The following is a 27,141-nucleotide window of genomic DNA, read 5'->3' on the forward strand; positions in this document are numbered from 1 at the left end:
ATTGTCATCAGCCTTCCGGTGTTCCTGGGTCTCTGTGCATATTCTACTTGGATTTCCTGTTGTGACCTGGCTTGCTCCTGACCTGTCTGATCTGCTCTCCTAGTTTGACCCCCTGGATTGCTTTACTGACTTTGCTGCTATCTCCAGTGTCTGATCCTGGCTTGCATCATGGACTAAGCTACTGCTACCTGTTTGGGGCCTGCCTTCCTGTATTTGACCTTGGACTGACCCTGTTCCTGCTACCTGCCTCTTTTTGCTGTCAGATCTACAGTGTTTGACCTCTGGCCTGGCTTCCACTACCGTCTCCTGCACACAACACTGCCAAGTGTTACTGAGGATTCCTAGAGACCTGTGTATCCTGCATTATCTGGTATACCTCAGGTGACCATAGGCTCTACTCTCCTGTACCCATCTAGCAACCTGTGATTCTTTGGGCACTACACCTTCTGTATCATCTTCAGGGGTGTACTGCACTTAGCCCCAAGGAGAGCCCTCTCGGCACTTTGGCCTCCAACCAGGTACCTGACATTAGGGCTCTCTAAGGAGGTGAGTTTTAGGGGTTCGCCTAAAAGTGGACAGACAAAGAGGGGGAAGGAAAGAGAGTGCGGACAGTTGTCCCCTAACACACTCAAACCAAAAATAGGGAATTTATGGACTATTCCGGTACTGATAGACAAACAATCAATTTAGTAAAGATTCTCATTAATTACATATCAAAAACATACAGAAAGACAATCAATAAAAAATGGGAAATTAAACCTCACAGCATACAATAACTCATAGGTTTATTCCCAAGGGTTGTATCAGGTAATCAAATTGTCCTCATAGATTAGAGATCCTCTACTAGTTGCGCGGTCTTAATGCCGCTTCCTCAGGAGGATATACTCTATAAAAATGTAGTTTGTTTAGAACAAAAATACACACAATTTAGCAAATATATAATATTAGAAAAACAGTAATAACAACAACGATAGGAGATTTCTTACCTACAAAACAAAAGCCAAAAAGATCCCAGGCCACCAATTCATTCCCCCCGCAGCGGACATCAGGGATTTGTTAGCGGAGACTATGTCTACTCTAAAGTAGTGGAAATGTATAAGGAAATTAATAAATACTGTATAAGGCTCCATTGGGAGAATGAAAAAGAGGAGGGGGGGGGGAATAAATAAGAGAAGGGGGGGGGGAATGGGAGAGGGGAAAAAGAAAGAGCAAAAAGCCGAAGAAGAGAAAAGGAGACAGATATAAACACAAGAAGAAAAGGTAAAAAGCAGGGGGAAACAGAGGAAAGGGAGTGGGGGGAGTGGACAGAGTAGAAGATATGTGCGTAGACTGAGGTAGGGCGTTCCAGAAGATGAGAGAGGCACCAGAGAAGGCCTAGAGACAAGCATAAGATGAAGAAAAAAGGGGAGCTAGAGAGCGGGAGTTCTTTGGAGGAGGGGGGGCAGTTTGAGTGATATATTGAGGCAAGATTGGTGATGTAGCTTGAGGCAGAGTTGTAAATGGATTTGTATGCTGTTGTTAGTATTTTGAATTTTATTTGTGGACAATGGGAAGCCAGTGGCGGGATTGGCAGAAAGGGGCGGAGGACACAGAGATTGTTAAAGTGGCTGAGTCTGGCAGCAGTATTTCTGGACCAGTGCCATTGTAAGAGCATTATAGGCAATACAGTGCACTGAGGCCCTGTCTACACAATAACACAGGATTGCCCATCAAATGCAGCTTTATTGTGCCCGTGAATGCAGCCTCAGTGTGCCCATCAAATGCAGCCTCACTGTGTCCATGAATGCAGCCTCACTGTACCCACCATTGCAGCTTCACTGTGCCCATGAATGCAGCCTCACTGTGCCCACCATTGCAATGCAGCTGTGCCAATTAATACAAATTCACCATCACCTGGTAACACACACACACACAGCGGGCTTCTCCTCCTGTGTTTCACAGAGCTGGCTGGGTCTGTGTTCGGTGGCTGTGCTGTAACAAGGTCTCCCCCCCCCCCAGACCGCCTTGTGTGATAGGCGGAACACTGATTCAATCTACTATTATATGAGCTGGTCTAGGGGGGAGGGACCTTGTTACAGTGTGGCTGATGAACACAGACCAGCCAGCCAGCTCTGTGATACACAGGAGGAGGAGGATAGAGGGAAAGATCGGATCGCTGCAGCTGAACCTCAAAGTGTCCCCAGGGCAGGCGGAAATTTCCCGGTATACCGGTAGGCCAGTCCGGCCCTGGCTCAGCTCACTTCTGAAATGCTGCGTGCCCATGCGAAAAGACGGCCTGCCCTGGATGAAGTTGTGATGATGAAAGTGACTTTTAGGATCATCGGAAGTGACGTTCCAGCGAGGTTTCCCAGTTTGGTGAGATATTGCCTGCTGGCTTCTAATTGAAATCACTGAAACGCTCTGGGATATATTACACTCAATGCTCGTTTTTTTATGTGAAATTTGTAAGTGCAGTGTTATAAGATTTTACCAATAAATTGATTACGTTTTAAGACATATTACACTAGTGGAGCTTTCCTTTGTCTCCACACTTTTATGAGCGTATTCTATCTTTGACTGCAAGAAGTGGAGAGCGCTGTGCTGGAGATATTACCCTGTGGGGGTAATTACTTATCTGCCAAACACGTGAGTGTGGTGGAAATAGTTCCTTGAGCATACATCTTATGGGGAGAGGTGTCTGGTGCAATAACGGTGTTGTGTGAAGAACTCATTGCTCATGGAGGATTGCTTCTGTGCACCTTGGCATTTCCTGCACTTTATGTTTGGACTTTTATCACACATACATATGCATATGTCATTATCACTGCAATATTTGGTTACATTTTTGTTTTCATCATAGTTACATAGTAGGTGAGGTTGAAAAAATACACAAGTCCATCAAGTCCAACCTATAAAGAAATTTCAGTTTAACTTTTGGCAAAACACACAAACCCCACATCTTTACAGTAGCTACAGTAGTATCATGATGTTCACGTTTATTTTTTATGATTACTACCCTGTTTCCCCTAAAATAAGACCTAGCGTGATTGTCGGTGATGGCTGAAATATAAGCCCTACCCCTCAAATAAGCCCTAGTTAAAGTCCTTGTAGGTCTTATTTCCAGGGTAGGGCTTATTTTCGGAGAAACAGGGTAGGGCTTATTTGGGGGGTAGGGCTTATATTGCAGCCAACACAGACAATCACGCTAGGTCTTATTTTAGGGGAAACAGGGTATGTTTGTAATTATGTATGTTTGTAAAGCATTTCTGTTTATTTTTTTTCACTGTTTATTTTTTTTCACTGTTTATTTTTTTTCACTGTTTATTTTTATAATTGCAACTTATGTTTTAGCGCCGCTGTTAACTAGTGTTGGATTTAAGTGATAAGATTGAATATTGTGTTTATTGAAAGTGACAGCTACAAATTCACTTGGGCACCTTGTCCCCATGTTGATGAGGACAAGGGACTCTTCCTGACAACCCTGGCCGTTGGTTGTCGGGGTCTGCGGGGGGGGGGGGGGGCTTATCGGAATCTGGGAGCCTCTTTAATAATGGACACAGCGGGGATACATCGCAGGATCTCAGGATCACAGGATCCTGGGGACAAGGTAAGTAACTTTGCCTGGATCCTGCGATGCAATTCCAAATGTGGCTCGGAGTTACCGCTTTTGGTAGTGAAAATTCACCCCGAGCCACACTCAGGAATACCGCAAAGGAGGTTAGGCCATCTACGCTGAATGCCTTTGAGATTCTGTACTCTTCTTTGTGAACTGATTATTTGTTTTAAAGTGGTTGTAAACCCTTACATAAATCCCATGAAGGCTTTAGGTTATACACAGAGATGAAACAAATCATCCTGCATAAGTTGTACCTGTTTATCTGCTTTTGTTTATTCTCTATATCCGCGGAGAGCGCCATTGTGAAAGGGGCTTTAGTGCTCTTAATTCAGACAAGTACACACTATAGAGGAATATGATTTCTAAAAATGTATTGTCTGAGGTTTACAGGCACTTTAAGCCTTCAGGCCGCGTACACACGGGCGGACTGTCCGCCCAACTAGGTTCGTCAAACAGTTTGACAAACAGTCCGTTCAAAATTAGCATGAACGGACTTGACCACACACGACGAACGGACAGTCCGCTGAAAACTTGCGCGATGACGTGAACGTCACGTACGACGGGACTCGAAAAACGACGTCCTATACACTGCAATGCAACCTTCGGCGTGTAAATCCTTTCTGAGCATGCGCGGAACTTAGTTTGACGAACAAGCCTACACACGAGCGGACTGTCCGCTCAAACCAAGTTTCAGCGGACAGTCTTACGGAAATTCCGAAAAACTTTGTTCGTCAGACTGTCCGCTGAAACTGTCCGCTGAAGCCCACACACGAGCGAACAGTCCGCCCGTGTGTACGCGGCCTAAGACTCTGTTTAGGATGTAATATATGGGGGGTTATTTACTAAAGGAAAATCCACTTTGCACTACAAGTGCACTTGGAAGTAAAGTCCGAAGGGGACATGCAAGGAAAATAAAAACAGCATTTTAGCTTGCACATGAGTGGAAAAGAAAATAAGCAAGGCTTCCACTCATTTAAGATCTACCCCTTAGATTTGCACTTCAACCCCTTAGACTGCACTTTCAAGTGCATTTGCAGTGCAAAGTGGATTTGCCTTTCGTAAATAACCCTTATGGCGTCCAGTGTTTTATATGAGATTCTCCACATATATTGAGTCTTTTATATACAGGACATGACTAACTATGCAAGAAGGATATGAGTTTTCAAATTATTTTTATATATGTGACTGCAATGCTGTTGGGGGGTCTTTAAGGGGATCTGTTACGATGGTTTTAACAATTATGGACAACTGTATAGGTGTTTACATTAATAAATAAAGTAGTTGGTAGTAAAACAGTAAAACAGTTAGGGCTAGTTTTCACCATAAAAATGTCCTCCAGATCCATTCCGGATACGTTTCTGCATGCACATTTTTGACATGTTTCTAGATGCATTTTTTTCTTTCTATTTATTGTTTTTTTTTTTTTTTTTTTTTTTTACTGTACTGGGGTCTGGTGCATGTTTGATGCATTTTTGATGCGGTTTACTGCGTTCGGTACACTTCTGTGCAGGAAAAATGCAGCATGTTCTTTTTTTTTCTGGAACCAGAACACACTGGTGTGAACTATGCTATTGGAAACCATGTAACCTACTTTCTATGCATTTTGCGTTTTTCTGCATCAAAAACACATGGAAAGTAGGTTATATGGTTTTCAATGGCATAGTTCACACCAGTGCTGTCAGTTCCAGGGCATTTCAGTTCCAGGGAGAAAAGTAGAACATGCTGCATTTTTCGTGCACTGGACTGTACTGGTATGAGGTAAAATGCATCAAAAACGCACCGGAATACACTGGAACACATCAAAGATATACTGACCCCAGTACAATGGAAACAAAAACAGGAAAAGGGAAGGCAAACAGCATCCGGAATGCATCCAGAAACACGTCACAAATGCATTAGAACCACGGTAAAAACACACATGCAGAAACGCATCCAGAACGGATCTGGAGTGCATTTTTGAGATGTGAACTAGCCCTAAATGCTATTATTTTTCTGTGGTGTATGGAATACTGGGGCCTCTACACAACCTTTCTGAGTACAAACCAAGCGACACTCTGCCAGAGTAGTGCCGCCAGTGTAGTGCCGCCAGTGTAGTGCCAAATGTCAGCAGTCACTGGTTTGCTGGAACCACAGGTTTTCCAGCAAACAGCGACCTTGCGTGTGTGCTCCCCACCCCCTGCTCTTGGCCATGACTCCCGCTCTTGCACCCGACCAGGCCGCGAGTTGGGGTGTGATATCACATGCGCTCCCCGCTCCCCTGTTGCTCGCAGCTTCTGCCTCTCACTCCTTGCGAGGTATGTCTGATACTGATGGGCAACAAAATGTGCCCATCAGTATGCCTCTTAACATAAATGTACCCATCAGAATGCCCCTTACATAAAATGAGTGCCATGGTGATGGACACATTTTATGTTAAAGAGGCACACTGATGGGCACATTTTATATTAAGGGTGCACACTGATGGGCACATACAAATATATCAGTGGGGTCATGCTGATGGGCACATATTATGTTAAGGGCCACTCTGATGGGAACATCTGATGTGATAGGAACATTTGATGAAAGGGGGCACACTGATGGAAACACCTAATGTAAGGTGGCACACTGATGGTAACCCCTAATTTAACCACTTTAAGACCGGGCCTCTTTTTTAGATGTGGTGTTTACAAGTTAAAAACATTTTTTTTTTGCTAGAAAATTACTTAGGACCCCAAACATTATAAAAAAAAATTCTAACATCCTAGAGAATAAAATGGCGGTTGTTGCAATACTTTCTGTCACACCGTATTTGCGCAACGGTTTTACAAGCGCATTTTTTTTTTAAATACAGGTTTTTGTTTTTTTAAATACACTTTTTTGAATTAAAAAATAAGATAAAAGTAAAGTTAGCCCAATTTTTTCTATATTGTGAAAGATAATGTTACACCCAGTAAATTGATACCCAACATGTCACACTTCAAAATTGCGCCCACTCGTGGAATGGCGACAAACTTTTACCCTTAAAAATCTCCAAAGACGACATTTAAAATTTTTTACTGATTGCATGTTGCGCTACAGAGGCGGTCTAGGGCTAGAATTACCGACCGCAGCAATATCTCACATGTGTGGTTTGAACACCATTTTCATATGCAAGCGATACTCACATATGCATTCGCTTCTGCATGCGAGATTGGTGGGATGGGGCACGTTTAAAATGTTCTCTTTTTTTTCTTATTTATTATCCCTTTTACTTTTTATTTTTAATTTTTTTTTTTTTTTAAACTCACTTTTATTCCTATTACAAGGAATGTAAACATCACTTGTAATAGAAAAAAAGAATGACAGAACCTCTTAAATATGAGATCTGGGGTCAAAAAGACCTCAGATCTCATATTTACATTAAAATGCAATAGAAAAAAAAATGCTAATAAATTTGTCATTTAAAAAAAAAGTAAAAATAAAATGCCCTTTTAAGAGCTATGAGTGGAAGTGACGTTATGATGTCGCTTCGGCCCTGCAATGTCATGGAGACGGATGGGGGCCATATTCCCCTCACTCGTCTCCATGTCAGCCCAGGGGACAGATGCGATCACCTCCGCCGCTGCAGATGGCTCCGGTAAGCGGAGGGCACCAGATCACGGCGGAAGGAGGGGCCCCTCTCCCGCTATAGATTAAAGTGATCTCGGAGAATCTGCCTCAGAGACCACTTTTATCTTGAACCCGACCATCGGCCGAACATGGGGATACCGGGGTTATGGCAGCTAGCTGCTGCCATAACAACGATATCCTTCCCCAAAGTAGGGACGTACATCGGAGTGCAGCGGTCCGGAAGTGGTTAAGGGGATATTCTGATGGTGGCAACTGATTTATGGGGCACTCAATGTAATGAATTACTCTGGTAGAGGCACCTGATGTAAGGGGGAACACTATTGGGGACATTTAAATTTACAGAGTATTACCAGAGGAAATAGTTGGAAAAGTACAAGAGTACGGATTGCGCCAAAAAAAGGAAAGAAGACGTGTACAATCTTTCATGGTACAGACTTGTAATTTGGACCTCGGACGGAAAAATGTTTTAGTTATTGGACCACCTTGAATTTTAATTCACTATCCCTGCCCTATAGTAAAAGTTATGTCCACTTTTGCATTACTTTCAGTACAGACCTCGTATTTATATTTTTGAGGTTCATTGAGTGTTTTCAGACAGGGGTTTTGCTTACGTTAAATAGTAATGTTTTCCTGTACCTATGTAAGATTGAAGGTGAACATTGCAGCAAAAGCTGCTTCTTACTACCTTTTAATCGGCTAATCTTTTTATCTTGTTATTTTTAGCTAAAGTTCTACTTTAATCAACACTGATTCATTTGTGATACCAAGACTTTTAGGAGCAACAGAAAAAAAAAAAAAAAAAACATTGGTTCTCCTGTTGTAATTTAATTATGAAAGTGAATTTAAATTTTCCATCCTTCCAAACCCATTCTTAAAAGCCTATTTATTTGTCTTTAATGGTGTAGGAACCTGGTACAAAACAATGAGCTGCCCTTACGTTCACTTAAAACTCTTAGAGGAATAGGGAAAATCTGTTTCCATTTATGTAGTAAAACAAATCTCTATCACTTGTCCTTAGAAAGCAGCATGCTGTATTTCTGCATTAGTACCATTTACTACAGGATAACTGGCCAGAATATTCTTTTTAAATGAAAAACACATAATCTACGAACTGACATAATTTGTTGTCAGCCAAAAGAAATGACTTTAACAAGACACCCTTCCACCAGTCCATAAATCAAACTATAAGGTGCAGATAAAGTTTTAGCACACAGGTGAACTTCAAATAATAGCATTTTTATGGTTGTGAATCCTCTTTTGTATAGGATACTATTGGCGACCCAGGTGTTTGTCAAGATAAAAATGTCCTAATGATGGATGTCTTCATAGAGATCGCCTATAAAGTATACAAAGAGATGAAGAAATGTAATGCCGCGTACACGCGACTGTACTTTTTGACAGCAAAGGTCCGATGGAACGAGTCCGTCGGACAATTCGATCACGTGTGGGCTCCATCGGGCCTTTGCTTGCCAAAAATCCGTCGGACTTTAGAAATAGAATATGTTTTACATTTTTCCACCGGAACTCCGCCAGGACCGAGAAATCCGTTCGTGTGTATGCTAGTCCAACGGACAAAAACAGGCGCTAGGGCAGCTATTGGCTACTGGCAATGAACTTCCTTATTCTAGTCTAGTCTGGTCGTACCTCATCATGTTCGAATCCGTCTTACTTTGGTGTGATTGTGTGTGGCCAAGTCCGTTCATTCGGAAAGTACAAATGAATGGAAAACGGAAGAACTCTGGACAGCAGCACTCCAGATCAAATAAAGTAAACTATGCCTTTATTTTCTCTAATGAAAAACCTCACATCACACAAATCACAGCAGCAAATTCTGTCGGAACTCCGCCGAAAGTCCGTTGGAAAGACCGTCGGACCTAGTCCCTCGAAAAGTCCAGTCGTGTGTACGTGGCATTAGAGTTAGGAGTTGAATTACTTCTTCATACTTACAAGGTGAAGAGATCTGGAAAAAGACTGAGAAGATGGCACGTTCACATGAAAACAATCATTGCTTGCTTTTGTAAAATACGTCTCCTTGGAGGTCTTAAAGTGGAGTTCCTCCCATTTAAAAGTCAGCAGCTACAAAAAGTGTAGCTGCTGAGTTTTAATAATCAGACACTCGCCTGTCCCACAGTCCAGCGATGCGGCCACCCAAACCCTCGCTCCTCTCCCCCTCCTCTCCGCAGTGCCAACATAGCAAGTGTGGGCTTCCGGTTATGACAGCTTCAAATTGTGCTGTCTTGAATGGCCCGGTAATCTTCTGGGACCTGTGACATGTCCCAGAAGATTGCAGGGAGGGAGGGTGGAGAGGGGAACTTCCGCTCAGCGCCGCTGCTCCATCAGCGAAAGTGGGAGCTTGGTACAGTACCTGGAAAAACTAGGTACCCGCTCCCCCACCCAAAAAAAAAAAAAAAAATGACATGCCAGATGTGGCATGTCAGGGGGTCACTAGTACTTAAAGCGGAAGTTCCACTTTCAAGTGTATCTCTACTTATGCAACCACACTGGGATAACATTTACTTTAGATTTGTTACATGTTCCAATCAACTACTTCAGCCCCAGAATATTTTCCCCCTTAATGACCAGGCCATTTTCTTGCGATATGGCACTGCGTTGCTTTAACTGACAATTTTGCGGTCGTGCAACCTTGTACCCAAACAAAATTGACATCCATTTTTTCCTACAAATAGAGCTTTCTTTTGGTGGTATTTTATCACCTCTACGGTTTTTATTTTTTGCGCTATAAACAAAAAAAGACAGACAATTTTGAAAAAAAAAACTATATTTTTTACTTTTTGCTATAATGCCCTGTACACATGGTCAGACATTCCGACAACAAAATCCATCGGATTTTTTCAGACAGATTTTGTGCCAAACTTGTCTTGCATACACACTGTTGGACAAAGTTGTTGGAAAATCCGATCGTTTTTAATGAGGTGATGTACAACACGCATGTCAGGACTATAAAAGAGCCAGTAGCCAATAGCTGTGGTCTCTTAATTTATTCTGAGCATGCGTGGCACTTTGTCTGTCGGAACTGTCTACACACGATTGGAATTTAAACAATCAGATTTTGTTGTCAGAAAATTTTAGAGCCTGCTCTCAAACTTTGTGTGTCGGAAATTCAGACGGAAAAAGTCAGATGGAGCCCACACACGATCGGATTTTCTGAAAACACGATCCGATCGGCCATTTTCCGTCGGAAAGTCCGACCGTGTGTACAGGGATTTACAAATATCCCCTCCAAAAATTTAAAAAAGCAGCTTTCAGTTTAGGCCAATATGTATTCTTCTACATACTTTTGGTAAAAAAAACGCAATAAGAGTATATTGATTGGTTTTCGCAAAAGTCATAGCATCTACAACATAGGGGATATATTTATGGCATTTTTATTATTATTTTTTTTTTACTAGTGATGGCGGTGATCATCGATTTTTAGCAGGACTGCGACATTACGGTGGACTAGTCGGACACTTTTGACACTTTTTTGGGACCATTGTCATTTATACAGAGATTAGTGCTATAAAAATGCACAGATTACTGTATAAATGGCACTGGCAGGGAAGGGGTTAACACTAGTGGTGATCAAAAGGTAAAGTGTGTTCCCTAGGGAGTTGTTTCCAATTGTGGGGGTAATGGGACTGACTGGGAGTACAGAGAGATAGCTGTTCCTGATCACTAGGTACAGACAATGACTCTGTACTTCCCTGTGAGAATATCGATCTGCTTACATTGACAGATCCCCGTTCTGTGGAGTGATTGTGGGTGGCCTGCGGACATTGCGGCCGCTGGCCACGCGTATCAGCTCCCCCGCCATGCAGAGGGCACACCTGCTATGGCTCTTAAAGGAGCTGACGTACCGTTTACGTCGGTTCGCGGGAACGAGCCAACCTATTTCATTATAATGACAGCGGCTGGTCAGCAAGCGGTTAATATAGTATAACTTTAAATAATAAAAAAAAATTCTTGTTACCTTTTTAAGTGCTTTATACTTGCTTAAAAATCCATATATGATCTCCCTGCTTTGCAATCTTTAGGAGGGAGTTGTGGAGAAATGTTTAACATACCGGTAATTAACCCTGTTTGTACAGTATTTGCAGTTTTTAATTATCAGACGTAAGCTAGATTTGAACACTGACAAAAAAAACCAAAAAAAAAAAATAAGAAAGAAGCGCTCTATGGTTAAAGTTGCGTGAATTACATCTAGACTGGTAAGTAGATGAAAAAATATATATATAGTTTATTGTACTAAGAAAATAAACAGACAACAAGGCATTCTGTCATTGACATAAACTGCAATTCTCATGCAGAGAAACCATCCTGTCATTTATCATCCTCTCCCCATTACCTTGCACAGAATGCCTTGTATTGTGTTCTAGCTTTTAAAGTAAGGTGCATGTGGAAGGGCTTTGCACAGAACAAACAAAAACAAAAATTTCCAGCAGGGGCGACCCGTCCATTAAGAACGCCGCCACCCCCCCTCCCATTCATGCATCCGGCCAGGGCCGTCTTTAAGGCGAAAGGGGTAGCTGCCCTGAGCCCTGTCATTGTTGTGGGGCCAAAAGCAGCTGCCTCATACTTGCCAACCATTCCAGTTTAAATTCCCTTGTCTGTGTGAAGTGCTGCTTCTAATGCTGCCCAGCTCTGCCCTATTGTTGTGTAAAGATGACTCACCTGCAGACCCTGTGTTTACATGTAAATAACCTTCATTCATATGTACATATCAGCAATATTCATATGTAAATATCGGAGGCTGATGGCATTGATAAGTAAAAAAAGGTGGCATTCATATGTATATCAAGCCCCCCCCCCCCACAGTGAGGAGAAGATGTGCTGTAACCTATAGCAACCAGTGAGAAGTATTACTGTACAGTAATCTCTAGCAACCAATCAGCAAGCAGAAATCATGTGATGTAACCTTTAGCAACTAATCAGTGAGCCTTAATGTGTGTTGTAACCTCTAGCAACCAGTCAGTAAGCAGTAATGATATGCTGTAACCTCTGGCAATCAATCACAATCGCTGCCTGATCTGATACAGTAAACTGATTTTAAGTCTAGCTGCTATTTATTGTATGTCTCAGAGAAGGTGGAGAGCACTTAATTAGAGTCAGGGGCTCTAATAGGCTTCAAAATAGGGTGGGTTCAGAGGCGCAGAGAATGCAAACCAAGCCCACCCAAGGACAGGAGATTAGAAGCCTAAGTGGAGAGCAGGAGAGGCACGGTGGAAGCCGCCGTGATGGAGAAGAGGACACAGGAGCTGCTGTCTGATGCCCGCCACCTAGGTGGGATAAGTGCCAGACATTGGGTGGGGGGGTGCGGGAGGTGCCACTGGCTGGCCCCCCACTGGGGTTGATTGTTTGCTGCTGCCCCACCAAAAAAGAACCCTAACGCACCAGTTACCACTGATTTCCAGCACACTTTCCACCTAGCTAGTAAAAAAAATACACTAACAATTTGTGGTAAAAATAGAGGTTTTAATTGCATAACATTTGCAAATATATGTGGAACTCACCCTGCCTTCTCAAGGCCCCTCTGCCTAGTGCCAGCCTTACTCTATTCTATAGGAGCCTCTATGCTTTGGTGCTCAATAGGAGCAAAAAAAGCCTTGACATCGGTGTCTGCGGTAGGAAGAAAAACAGGCATCAGCAATCAGTGAGAAGAAAAACTGCCCCAGCATCAGTGGTCACTGGGAGAATAGGCATGCACATCCCCCCTGTTTAGACCCCTGATTTTTCACCAAAGCTCCCTAACAGAGCTCCTAAAAACATTGTAACAAAAAAAATTATAAAAATGATAAAATTGTAAAAAATAATAAAAACAAAAAACGACTGACACCAATCTTTGCTCTACTGACACCATCAGTATATATACACATGCATATGTATTTGAGCTTTTGGGTGCACAGTAAGGATGAGCCGAACACCCCTCTGTTCGGTTCGCACCAGAACCTGCGAACAGACATAAACTTCTTGTGAACTTTAGAACCCTATTAAAGTCTATGGGACTCGAACGTTCAAAATCTAAAGTGCTAATTTTAAAGGCTAATATGCAAGTTATTGTCCTAAAAAGTGTCTGGGGACCTGCGTCCTGCCCCAGGGGACATGTATCAATGCAAAAAAAGTTTTAAAAACTGACATTTTTTTGGGAGCAGTTATTTTAATAATGCTTAAAGTGAAACAATAAAAGTATAATATTTCTTTACATTTCGTACCTGGGGGGTGTCTATAGTATGCCTGTAAAGGGACACATGCTTAGAACTGTCCCTGCACAAATTGTAATTTCTGCTGGAAAAAAAGTAATTTAAAATCAGTCGCGGCTATAATAAATTGTTGGCTCTCCATAATACAGAGAAGTCATTGATAAAAAAATAAAAAAATAAATCCATACCAGACCCTTTATCCGAGCACGCAACCTGGTAGACTGCAGGAAAAGAGGGGGGGTGAGAGAGCGCCCCCCTCCTGAACCATACCAGGCCACATGCCCTCAACATTGGGAGGAGGCTTTGGGGGTCTGTGACCCCTCAAAGCACCTTGTCCCCATGTTGATGAGGACAAGGGCCTCATCCCCAAAACCCTGGCCGGTGGTTGTGGGGGTCTGCAGGCGGGGGGCTTATCAGAATCTAGAAGCCCCCTTTAACAAGGGGACCCCCAGATCCCGCGCCCCCAAAATTACCCCTACCATTTCACAAAGAAAGTGTAAAAGAATGTTAAAATAGACAAACACACTTTTGAAAAAGTCAAAAAAGATTCCAGCGGTGCTAATCCACTCTTGTTATCCAGTGACGGATGATCATCTCTCCAGAGTCCAGCGATGGCTGATCTGATCCAGCGAAGGGGGATCTCTCCCTCCAGTCAAGCGCAGCGCAGTCCATCCATCCTCTGTCTCCACTGGCGGAGACACTGCGGGGATCCCGGCAGCCTGACTTTTCTTATATGAGGATGGCGGGGCCACCCGTCACCTGACCCCACCCCCACCTGACGCAGGGGGGAAAGCCTAATTCCCCAATGATGTGTGGGTGACCCCGCCCCCTTCTGATGTAATGGAAACCTGCGTTTGAAAATGAACTGTCCCTGAAAATGAAAATAAATTAAAAGGACTCTCCCTAGTGGGTGCATAGTTAACGTTAAAAACCTGGCAGGGGTTTTGACCTTTCCATACTCTATCCAAAAACGACTGACCTTCCAAATGCGCATATATAACATTCACAAAAATTCTATTGAAGCTAAAGATGGCCTTGTCCTCCCTGCACAGTGGACAGTAGTGAATATAAGTTGATAATTTCAGTAGTTTTTAAGTGTTCCAAGGTTATCTGTCTCAGTTATCTTTTGCGGAGAATCTATACACATACATTATTCTTGTATAGTGTCATTATCATTTATATTGGATAAGCTTTTCTTTCCAGGTATGGAAACTGTTGTAATAGAGATGCTGGAAAAACATCTCTGCCGACTTGTACAGCAACCTCCCCGAAATTAAATGCATCTTCACACTTACTGTATCTATAACTATCTTATTAATCTCTACAATTGTATAATACCTCACCATACATATTAGTTTGGGGAGCAGGGTGGTGACAATTCCTTTTCTCCTCAACAACAGTAAATTAAGCTCATTAATATTGCTAAAAGCCCCTGCACCCAGGGCTGGACTTGACTGGGCTCAAGCCCATGGGCCCCACCCAATAGGGGGCCCCGCCAAGATACATAGCCAAGTGTACTCGAATCAGCTCTGCTCACAGTCATGCCCAGTCCTGCCCTATGATGGACATAACACAGGGACTGGGCGTGACTGTGAGCCAAGCTGAGTACACTCGGCTACTCTTGGCTCTGCTTTGGACTGCAAGAGGACCCTTAGCCGCCGAGAGGACCCTTAGCCACCGAGAGCCGAAGAGAGGACCAGAGAAGCCGCCGAGATACACAGGACTCTGTATCTTGGCGGCGCCATTTTTAAACTTCAAGACTGCAATGACAAGGCTGCAAATGACAAGGCTGCAGTGGCATTGGACAAGGCTGCAGATTGATGGGCAAGGCTGCAGATGGACACTGATAAGGCTGCATTGATGGGCATTTAAATGTAATTTTTTTCCTTAAACTTCCCTCCTAAAAGTTTTTTTCCTTGAATTCCCTCCTATAAAACTCCAATAAATACGGTAATGTATAGAAGGTAGGGCTGAAAGTGACTCAAGCCCAGGGGCCCCCACCACCCTAAGTCCTGCCCTGCCTGCACCCCAACTATTCAAAAGGCTGCCTTCTTACCCAGAGGTACCTTAGACCAAAAAGGCTTCATGTCATATTCTTGGAGATTGCTGAGGCTTGCTTCTGGGTTTTTTTGGGAAGAGGGCTCCATCAACCTGGAGTTGTTATGTTACACAAACTATGTGTCACAAAATGACAAATCTATAAAAAAATAACATTTTGATTAAAGCAATCATGTATCACAATTGCCTATATTTTCCTACCACTTTGCTTTCCCGATATCCATAAAACTGTTCCACACCCTCATGAGTGCAGAATAGTGGGTTACATTCTACAATTAAGAAAAAACGGGGGGGGGGGGGGGGGCAAACTGCGCTACGGAATACAGCAAAATATCTAGTAACCCAAAATACAGGGTCTATCGGAAGCTGCAACTCTGATGTACACCAAATATACACAAAATCAAAATAAGAAAAAAAAGGAATTGCGCTAAATGATATAAACTATATGTGAATATGGGTGTGAACCCAGAAAATATGTACCATTTAAAAATGTAAAATACAACTGGAAATCTCCAGTTGTTGCACCTAAAAATAAATCGCCTGTGAAATATATATATATATATATATATATGTGTGCAAGCCCAACAAATAACAATCAAATATGAGATACAGCTGAATATCTCCAGTTGTCACATCAAAAAATAAAACACACAATGTGCTAAAATAAATAAATGAATAAATAAATGCATGAGAAATAAACTAAACTCAAGCAAGGCACAAATGAATACAAATAGGATGATAATAAATATTAAATAAATATAAATGGACAAATGAATGTGAATGAATAAATAAATTAATAATAATATATAGTGTCCATATATGAATAAGTTGAATTAATAGTGATAAATAGTGTCCATATAGGTGACCGACCACCCGTGATGAATTGACAATAGATGACTGAATTCCAATTAAAAACTTCCCAAGTGTGAATGTGCTCTATTTTAGCACATTGTGTGTTTTATTTTTTGATGTGACAACTGGAGATATTCAGCTGTATCTCATATTTGATTGTTATTTGTTGGGCTTGCACATATATATATATTTTTCACAGGTGATTTGTTTTTAGGTGCAACAACTGGAGATTTCCAGTTGTATTTTACATTTTTGACTGGTACATATTTTCTGGGTTCACACCCATATTCACATATAGTTTATATAGGTTAGCACAATTCCTTACATTTTACAATTGGAAGAAGCCTAGCATCCCAGATATCTAGAATCGGATCTATTATTTTTATAGAATATTCTTACTCCCTGTCCTGATTTCAGGCTAAGTGGAAGCTATGGTTATTGTATTGCCGACAAATGAAGTAACAGAACATTTAATGTCACATAGAAATTGATCTTCTGATCCTTTATGACAGTCACATATTGTATACAATTTCTATAGCAGGGGTGCACGACCTTTTGAAGACAGAAGACCATTTAAGTGATTTGGTAACCAGTCATGAGCCACAATAAAATGAAATGGTTCGCAATTAGGATTTTTTTATTCTAAATAGAATAATAAACATTTTCCTCCTGCAGCTGCTGAATGCTGGGTGGGAGAGGAGGAGAAGCTGTCTTTCAGCCGTTGCACTAGGAACATTTATAGAATTAGTTCTTGTATATGCTGCCCCAGCCACCCCTCCTGTCCAACTGTAAAATAGAATGTGACAAGGAGGCCACGTGGGCCCCTTGAAGCAGTTTTTTTTATAGCGACCTCTGTTGTTACACCAGTGGTTGGGGGAGTGGTAAAACCACCCGCCCAAAATCGCAAATGTAAATGAGCCCTTACTGTCCTGAGCCCCCTATAAGGCTGCTTTCACACTGATGCACTGCAGTTTAAATGTACCATCTGTGCAGCGCAGTGAACCTGCAGCTCTCCAGCAGGTTAGCTGCTATTTGCCATTGACTTCTATTATATCTTGCAGATGTAGTGCACTTTCTAAAAGCAACCCAAACCTCCTGCATTCAGTTTGAGGTCAAGGGCCACATCACTTGTGAATTTGAGAATTGATTTGCAAATAGGCTCCTTACTTTGAATGAATGAATTAAATACTTGTATAGCGCACAATGCAAACTGAATCGCCTCTAGGCGCTGTGGCGAGGGAATTTTTGGAAGTGAATTTTCTCTTAGCTTAGATACTGAAGTGACTCTTTGCTGAGTTTCACCATCCAATCACGTGCAAGCAAAAAAGCTGCTTTTTGTCAAATTTACCTTGTAGTCCATCTCAGGTATTTTTTATTTTATTTTAATTGGATGGTATTATTTTATCCTGGCATTTAGTTATGCCATTGTTAACCTATAAAGACTCCATTAGTTGTATGCATGTATTTTTATACTGCTGTAATTACACATCAGGGAGTTATTTAATTTAACTTAATTCCTGGTGATATGTTTAAATAGTGTGGGATCGGAATTGATATTCTGGTCTCCAAGAAATTGGTGTTAGCCCTTACCAAGCATTGTTTGTTTTTGTATTTACAGCACTTCCTGGTTCTATAACAAAATGGTGCCAAACAGGAAATTACATGTTTCGGTCTTCTAGAAAATGACGCTGGGCAGAAAGTTGGATGATTTACATTTCCTGTTTGGACTATATAAGTATGGCCGCTGTTGTACACGTTAGAGGTCCCTGAGGATGCCTTTTTATGCAAATTACGAAGGGTAGGATTTCAGAGCCAGAAAGTTGCGCTGCCACAGCGGAGGACCATGTGGCGCTGTTATATGTGAGTCTAGTGGCATGATATATTGTTTTTATGCAATATTACCTGTTCATTGTATGTCCTTTTAATAAATTCTACACTATGAGGCATATCTTTTGTTTATGGCCTTTGGTATTTTGGGACATATGAATGGAGCTCTACCTTGTGAAGTGAGATAATATTAGAGGAAATCCTTGCACTGAAACCTGTGGATATCCCTGTTTTCACATTTGAGGCTTCTTACATAGCTCCCAACCGTCCCTGATTTCGAGGGACTGTCCCTGATTTGGAGAAATGTTCCTCTGTGCCTTTTTCCCCCTCATTTGTCCCTCATTTTGGTCTGATTTATATAGTTGTATATAAAATTCACTTTTTATCTTTCAAAACAGGTTTCCCAGTGCTAAACCTTTCATCCAAATTCTAAATGGTAAAAAAAAAGCCCTTGTGGATTTAATGAACCTTTTTTTTTTTTTTTGGTTACTTCTTCTTTAAAGAGGAAGTAAACCCTGATGAGTTTACTTCCTCTTTGTTTCCCTGCAAAGGCAAAGCATAATGGGTTACTATGCATCTCATAGTAGCCCATTATGTGTCACTTACCTGACACAGGAGCCAGCGATGTCCCCAATTTCCTCGCCAGCTGGAAGCATCCATCTTCCTTCTGGGGTCACGGACTCCGGCTCTGTGACTGGCCGGAGTCGCGTGACGTCACTCCCGTACGTGCGCACGGGAGCCGCAAGTCACGGCATGTCTTTTAATAAAAACGGCACGCCGTGACCCTTCTGAAGTGTGCATGTGCCGAGTACATCGGTGCATGCGCAGAAGGAATCCTCGTACGGGGAATTGTAAATATCTCCTAAACCATGTAGGTTTAGAAGATATTTACGGCACCTACAGGTAAGCCTTAATCTAGGCTTAACTGTAGGTTAAAGTTTGTTGTAAGGGTTTACAACCACTTTAAGGGGGTGTGACAGGGGACGTGTCCTATGCCTACCTACGTTTGCTAGTATGTGTCCCTCATTCCCATCTCAAAATGTTGGGAGGTATGTTCTCATGATCTTTTGTTCATTTTTTTAAATGTTTTTTTATGTTTATGTAACTCACATTTATAATCATCACAGTGCTGCATATTTTATGTTTGTTACCTTGCATGTGATTGAGTATCCTTTGTAAAGTGAATGTTCAACAAATTAACTAAGGCACTATTTGCCTTTAGTAAACCAACTCCTTTATATTTTATCATCAATAAAGGCCTTGGTGAACAAAAACACCAGTTTGCAATGGTGTAATATAAAAAAAAAAAAAAACGTGTTTATAATATTCTTGCTGCAATAGTACCATTATTTTAGTGTAATTGTGTTTTAGCATCTACTGCCAGGCGAGAGACATAACCATGTGGGAATAGTACAGTGATTGTATTTTGGTTAACACACTTATTAGGTTCATATGGATCACATTTTATGGCCATTATGATGAGCTATACGGTATAATCTATTTCAATACTTTTATGTTTCCATTTCATTGTGCTGTAAAAAAGAAAACCAGCTTTAAGGTTAGGTTTTCCTAATACACTACAAAGCATTTTTTTTATGAAACACTCCGTGCTAGTATTTATTGAATTATAAAATAGCATGCCGAAGTTCTGAAACTGAAACGCCAATGTATACTTCCATTGTGCCGTTCCTAAACATGTCAATGGCAGCCAGCCCACAATAACAACTGAGTGAAACCATTCAATGGACACATGTAGATTACACATACTGAAAGTTGCATGCTAGATTTCCATTTTGATATCATCAGCAAAGCATGTGTTTTAAGAACTGGTTGAAACTGGAAAAGCTCCACTTTTTTTTCCCAGACAGCCTCATTGAATAAATGTAGAAGGTGTTTTAATAAGAACCTAGCTAATCTTAGCCCACCTTTGGAAATGCACCATTTGTGAACTGGAGCAACACATATGTTTTTGAAATAAATACATCTTCTTATGGCTCACTAGGGACTTATATTGGGCAGGTGCCAAGTATATAGATTCCCAAAGAGAAGCAAAATCCTGGAATAAAATTTCAAACCATCTGTGCTCTCTGATGTTTAATATCCCCTTCTACTACTGTCTTAAATCCAATATGCCTTTTCTTGTATGCTTTCAAGCCAACATATGCAAAAAATTTAAAAGCAAATTTAAGCGTGCTTTACTCAAGGATAAATTATTATTTACAGTTCACAGACATAACTGTATAGAGTACAAATGTTGGTTGTTCAGAAATTCTCCAAGGTAAGGTTATTGTTTACAGAGAGACGGGTTTATGTCTGCCGCAGACAGCTATATTGACACTTGCTGTTTCATTCTGAGCTGCCAAAACAGCTGAGTAAGGAGTCCTTCTGAGCCAAGTCGAATGGTTCCCACCTTTCTGTTAATTGCAATGGCTTTCACATTATTTAACTATGACCTCACAAGACCTTCCCATTGAAATTTAACTGCACATCATTTTATATTACAACTCCACCATAAATTTACAGAGATCGTAAAATACAGACGCAATAAAATTAAATGTCACCTTGAAATTTGGCATCCATAAAAGACCCTTGCAGTTGAAGAGGTCAGGGCTAATAGATTTTGCTTCAATGATACTCCAATTTGGTCTGTGACCTACCAGGGCAAAGAAGATGTTAGGGGATATGTTATCATTCACGCATCAATGTGTTCACGAGGGTTAACTACCTCAGGGCACAGGTTACTACTAAGTGGTTCTTTATTGACACTCACTGGAGGCCCTTTAGTTATGTCGATTATATGAATCCTTCCAAAGAATAGAGAATTTTATTTCCAATGAAGATGCCAATCACATCCTTTTGATCAAATATATTCTTTATTTTTTTTAAAGAGATTTTGAGTTAACAAAGTACACTTATGATATAAACAATTCTAGTAAGCAGAATTCAATGAGCAATAAATCATGATTATTTTGGACAGTTTGTAATGTTTAATCTGTTATTGATGGTCACATTTCAGCAATGCCATTTGTACAAGATGTTTTGTCCTTTAAATTAGATTTTCCTTTGTCCAAAAGATCCTCTTTGTTAAATAAAATAATTGAATACCGTATTTATCAGCATATAACACGTGGGGGCGTATAACACGCACCCCAAGTTTAGGAGGGAATTTAAAAGAAAAAAACTTTTAGGAAGGAAGTTTAAGGAAAAAAACTTACATTTAAATGCCCATTAATGCAGCCTTGTCAGTCATTTGCAGCCTTCCATTGCAGCCTTGTCAATCATTTGCAGCCTTCCATTGCAGCCTTGTCAGTCATTTGCAGCCTTGTCAGTGTCTTTGCCGGCTTATCGAGCGGATGCCCTGTGTATCTCGGTGGCGCTCGGTAGCTCTCGGCCATTCTCGGCAGGTTTCGGCTATTTTCAGATTAAACACCAAGCTTTTGTCTCCCCAACCCTATGTCTGAATTGATGTGCTGGGAGAGTAATTAGCAAACTAATGGTACTGCCTGCTAAATAACATGGTGTATCTGAAATACGTACAGGTTTTGTGCTTCAGATATGCACTGGTATATGGTTTAAATCAGGGGTAGGCAACCTGGGGCCCTCCAGCTCTTGCAGAACTACAAGTCCCATCATGCCTCTGGGAGTAATTGTAACTGCAGACTTGCAATGCCTCATGGGGAATGTAGTTCTACAACACCTGGAGGGCCTCAGGTTGCCTACCCCTGGTTTAAATGGTATGCTAAAATTTAAAGTGGGCAGCACAGTCATCATACCAAATACTCTTACAATGAAGCTTATGCACTCCATTTAGAGAGACTGGGGCTCAGAACTGGAGGCCCCCTGTATACAGGCATACAGTAAGCTAAGCACATCACTTAAAGAATATGTAAACTCAACATTTAATTTCCTAATACGTGCCTGCTGTATCATGTGTAGTATGAAAAAGTATCCTCTTCTCTTTGTATTGCTTCCTTTGTGTGAAATACATACAGGTTATGTGCTTCAGATATGCCCTGGTATATGGTTTAAATCAGGGGTAGGCAACCTGGGGCCCTCCAGCTGTTGCAGAACTTTAAGTCCCATCATGCCTCTGCGTTACATCAGAGGGGGCGGGGTCACTCGCACGTCATAGGGGAAGCCGGGTTTTCCCCTTGCGTCAGAGGAACCACCCGTCACCTGACCCCGCCCTCCTCATATAAGAAGTGTCAGGCTGCTGGGATCCCCACAGTGTCTCCGCCGGTGGAGACACAGGATGGATGTGCTGTGCTGGAGGGAGAGATCACCCATTGCTGGATCAGATCAGCCATTGCTGGACCCCAGAGAGATGATCATCCGTCGCTGGATAGCAAGAGGGGATTACCACCATTGGAATCTTTTTTTTCCATTTTTAATAAAGGACTTTTGCAACTGTGTGTCTTTTTTTAACTATTTTTTACACTTTCTTTGTGAAATGGTAGGGGTACTTTTGTACCCTCTTACCATTTCAAACAGGGGGGGCTGGGATCTGGGGGTCACCTTGTTAAAGGGGGCTTCCAGATTCTGGTAAGCCCCCCGCCCGCAGACCCCCACAACCACCAGCCAGGTCAACATGGGGACATGGTGCTTTGGGGGGACCCCAAAGCATCCTCCCAATGTTGAGGGCATGTGGCCTGGTACAGTTCAGGAGAGGGGGCGCTCTCTTGTCTCCCCCTCTTTTCCTGCGGCCTGCCAGGTTGCGTGTTCGGATAAAGGGTCTCTTATGGATTTTTAGGGGGAACACCACGCCATTTTTTTTCAATTTGGCGTGGAGTTCCCCTTAAAATCCATACCAGACCTGAAGGGTCTGGTGTGGATATTTGGGGGGAACCTCACATAATTTTTTTTTAAAAGTTCGATGCAGGGTTCCCCTTAATATCCCTACCAGACCTGAAGGGCCTGGTAATTGAATTTGGGAGAACCCCACACTTTTTTTTTATCAATGACGTTCAATAGCTGTTCTCTGTATTACGGGGAGCCAACAATTCATTATAGCCACGAATGATTTTAAATGACTTTTTTTCCTGCAGAAATGACACTTTGTGCAGGGACAGTTCTAAGCACGGGAAACATGCGCCCCTTTACCGGCATACTATACACAACCCCCAGGTACGAAATGTAAAGGAATATTACACTTTTATTGTTTTACTTTAAGCATTATTAAAATCACTGCTCCCGAAAAAACATCAGTTTTTAAAACGTTATTTTGCATTGATACATGTCCCCTGGGGCAGGACCCAGGTCCCCAAACACTTTTTATGACAATAACTTGCATATTAGCCTTTAAAATGAGCACTTTTGATTTTGAACGTCTGAGTCCCATAGACTTTAAAAGGGTTCTAAAGGTCACACGAAGTTTAGGTCTGTTCGCAGTTTCTGGTGCGAGCCGAACCGGGGGTGATTGCCTTATCCTAAAGGTGAGGTTTTATAATCACTTTAACTGTGTCCTGCAAAAGAAAAAAACATATTTTTTGCAACTGGCTGTTTGTAGTTTGGGCCTCATGCACATGGACATTTGCAGGAATAAAATAGGCCTAGCGTAAAATTGACCACAATATCCCACACCTGAGGTGCCGCAGGTGGGGTCAACACCTGACCATAGAAGTTAATAGCTGTACACCTCTGTACTCATGCAAACACCAATGCTTCTGAGCAAGTATTCGAAAAATGCATTGTTATGTGCACAGAAGCATTGGTGATTGCATGAGTACAGAGGTGTACAGACATTTACTTCTTTGGCCGATTCTTCACAACAGCTGCAGTACAAAAAGGCTCTGGAGAATGCTGGACATTTTACGCTAGGCATGACAACCATGTTCCTAAAGCCTCGTACACACAAACAGATTTTCCGCAGAAAAAAACTAGGACTTTTGTTTAAAGGCGTGTGCCTTGATTTTGTCTTGCATGCAAATGACAAGGAATTGTCGGGCCAACAAACACGAACGTAGTTGGTTTTTCAGCTCTTTAGCCCCACCATTTAGGCTCCTTCTGCTAATTTCGTGTTAGTAGAAGTTTGGTGAGTGTTGATTCTCGGTTTTCAGTTTGCGCTTTTCAGTTAACGCTTTTTATTTCATGCTTTTCAGTTTGTTTCCGAACGGCCGTTCGTCAACCAGACATGTTGTGGATTAGGAGCAGATAACGTGTTATTTATTATTGGCCTTGGAGTTATTGCTTTGACCCAAGTCCAGTCCAGAAACAGGAGGGGGAGGATTTCTTGGACCAAAAATTGGTTGCTTTATTAATTGTGACCAATCATATCATATGCCTTTGCTGCGGGAGCTCCAGGAGAATGATCCAGATGATTTTCAGAAGTATTTCCAGATGATGGACCCCTGCTGTTACATTTTCTATATTTTTGGATGCATAGAATGTACTTTTTGGTTAAGTTCTATTGACATATAGCATGTATAATTTTATTTGTTTTCTTTTTTTAATGCACAATGAAAATTGTGTAGAATAATACTTGGCTATGTCTTCTACTTCAAATGACAGTTTATGAGTAGGCAGTTACATTTAAAAAAATACAACGTACAAATTGACAAGGGACACCAACATAGTTGTATCTTTGATCTTAAAAACTACAGGATAATGGTGTTGTAGTAACTTGCCCAAAAAAAAAGCAGTAGATAGAACTAGAAAAAAAAAGCCTTTGAAAATTTGTTTGCAATAACTCCATCAGTATCACCAGCAAAGCAGCTTCATTATTATCCCATTAAAGAAGAAGAGAATGTGCGCTGCATTTGGAGATTTCATAATTTGCCCCGTCACGAATGTTAATTCTCCATTACGAATGCTAGTTTACAAGACCGACCGCTTCTGGCTCGTCCTTCTTCCAAGCATGTGTTTTTGTACTTTGGACTTTAGTCCGACGGACTTGTGTACACACGAACGCAAAATCTGACAACAGACATTTGTCCGCGTAAAATTTTAAAGCCTGTCATCCAACATTTGTCTGCAGAAAATCCAACAACAATTTTCCAATGGAGCGTACAAATCAACAAACAAAAGTCGGACTTGCTGCCAACAGCCTGACATCACACATTTCCCGTCGGAAAAACTGAACATGTGTATGCGGCTTTAGGCTTTGAAAAGGTTCTCAGATTTTTTTCTATTCAACATACTAGGTCCTGTTTGATTTAAAATTTTTGCTGTAGCCTCAGACCATTTTACTTTCTGTCCAGCATGATCCCATTGCTTGATCTCTTCTAGTATGTCTCAGTGTTCTCTTCTCACTTACTTAGGTGGGGATCTCAGAGACTGGAGGAGACTAGTGAAAAATGAAAAAGCAAAGGAGGGGGATGTAAAATGTAGAGTCGTGCCGTGTACATGCGATCGGACTATCCAGCGGACCAGAGTCTGCCAGAGAATCCACCAGTGTGTGGGCTCGGGCGGACTTTTTCTTCCCAAAAGTCCGGCGGACTTAGAAAGAAGTTTTGACTCAAAATTGTCCGGTGGACTCGGGAGTCTGGCAGACAATCCGCCTGTCTGTGTGTTAGTCCACCGGACTTTTAAAATGAATGGACTTGTCCACACATGGAGAAAAGTCGGTTAATTTTGAACACTGCTCCAGGTAAACGGGACTAGCGCAGGAAGTCAATGTCGCTGCCTCCATCGGCAAGATTGCCACCTCGCTGGCCCCGTCACCTGGTATGGACTTAAAGGGGAAGCCCTACGCCGAAAAAATGGCATGGGGGTCCCCCAAGTCCTTATCAGACCCTTATCCGAGCACGTACCCTGGCCGGTCAGGAAAAAAGTGTAAATAAAAAAACACAACACAAGTTTTTTAAATAATTTATTAGACAGCTCCGGTGGTCTTCCGTCTTGGGGGGTCTTCTCGCCGGACTCCTCCGCTATCTTCTGCTCTTTTTCTAGCTCTTTTACTAGCGGAGGAGCCTGGCTTTCTTCTTCGTCGCCGCCGCCATCCAGTGGTCTTCTTCCAACTTCGGGGTCTTGTCCCCCTCTTCGGGGGTCTTGTCCCCCTCTTCAGTTCTTCTGCTGGGCCTCCGCTATCTTCTTATAGCTCTTTTACTAGTGTTGGCCCGGTCTTCTGTTGCTGTCGCCTTCTTCTCTTCTTCTCTTCTTCCTTGCGATGTTGACACGACGCTCTCTCTCTCGAAGTTGGAAGAAGACCCCCAGATGGCGGTGACGACGAAGAAGAAAGCCGGACCCCTCCACTAGTAAAAAATATAGCAGAAGATAGCGGAGGAGTCCCGCGAGAAGACCCCCAAGACGGTAGAAGAGAAGACCACCGGAGCTGTCCAATAAATTATTTAAAAAACTTGTGTTGTGTTTTTTTATTTACACTTTTGTTCACCAGGTGAATGGGTAGGGGTACATTGTACCCCATACTCATTCACATAGGGTGGGGGGCTGGTATCTGGGGGCCCCCTTATTAAAGGAGGCTCCCGGATTCCGATAAGCCCCCCACCCACAGACCCCGACAACCAACAGCCAGGGTTGTCGGGAAGAGGCCCTTGTTCTCATCAACATGGGAACAAGGTGCTTTGGGGTGGGGGGCTGCAGGGGCTCGCTCGTCCCCACCCCCTTTCCTGACCGGCCAGGCTACGTGCTCGGATAAGGGTCTGATATGGACCTGGGGGGACCCCCACACCGTCCATACAAGGTGACGGGGCCAGTGAGGTGTCAATCTCGCCGATGGAGGCAGCGACATTGACTTCCTGCGTTAGTCTCGTCTACCTGGAGCCGTGTTCAAAATGAACAGACTTTTCTCTGTGTGTGGGCAAGTCCATTCATTTTAAAAGTCCAGCGGACTCCCGCCATAGCCTAGTCCGCCAGAAAAGTCAGGTCGCGTGTGGGCAGATCCGCTCGGAAAAGCCGGATAGTCCGATTGTGTGTACGAGGCATAAGTGTACCAGAGGAGGAAGGGGTAATAAACTAATCCTGTGGGTATTTACATAGAGCTAACACTTTGCATTGCAGTTTACTAGTTATGAGCCCAATGCTCGAATCGAACATTGGGTGTTTGGCTGTTTGCCGAAAAGCCGCAAA

This window comes from Lithobates pipiens, unplaced genomic scaffold (genome assembly GCF_037356315.1).
Source record: "Lithobates pipiens isolate NorthernLeopardFrog02 unplaced genomic scaffold, aLitPip1_a1.2 Scaffold_8, whole genome shotgun sequence".
NCBI classification, from domain to species: Eukaryota; Metazoa; Chordata; class Amphibia; order Anura; family Ranidae; genus Lithobates; species Lithobates pipiens.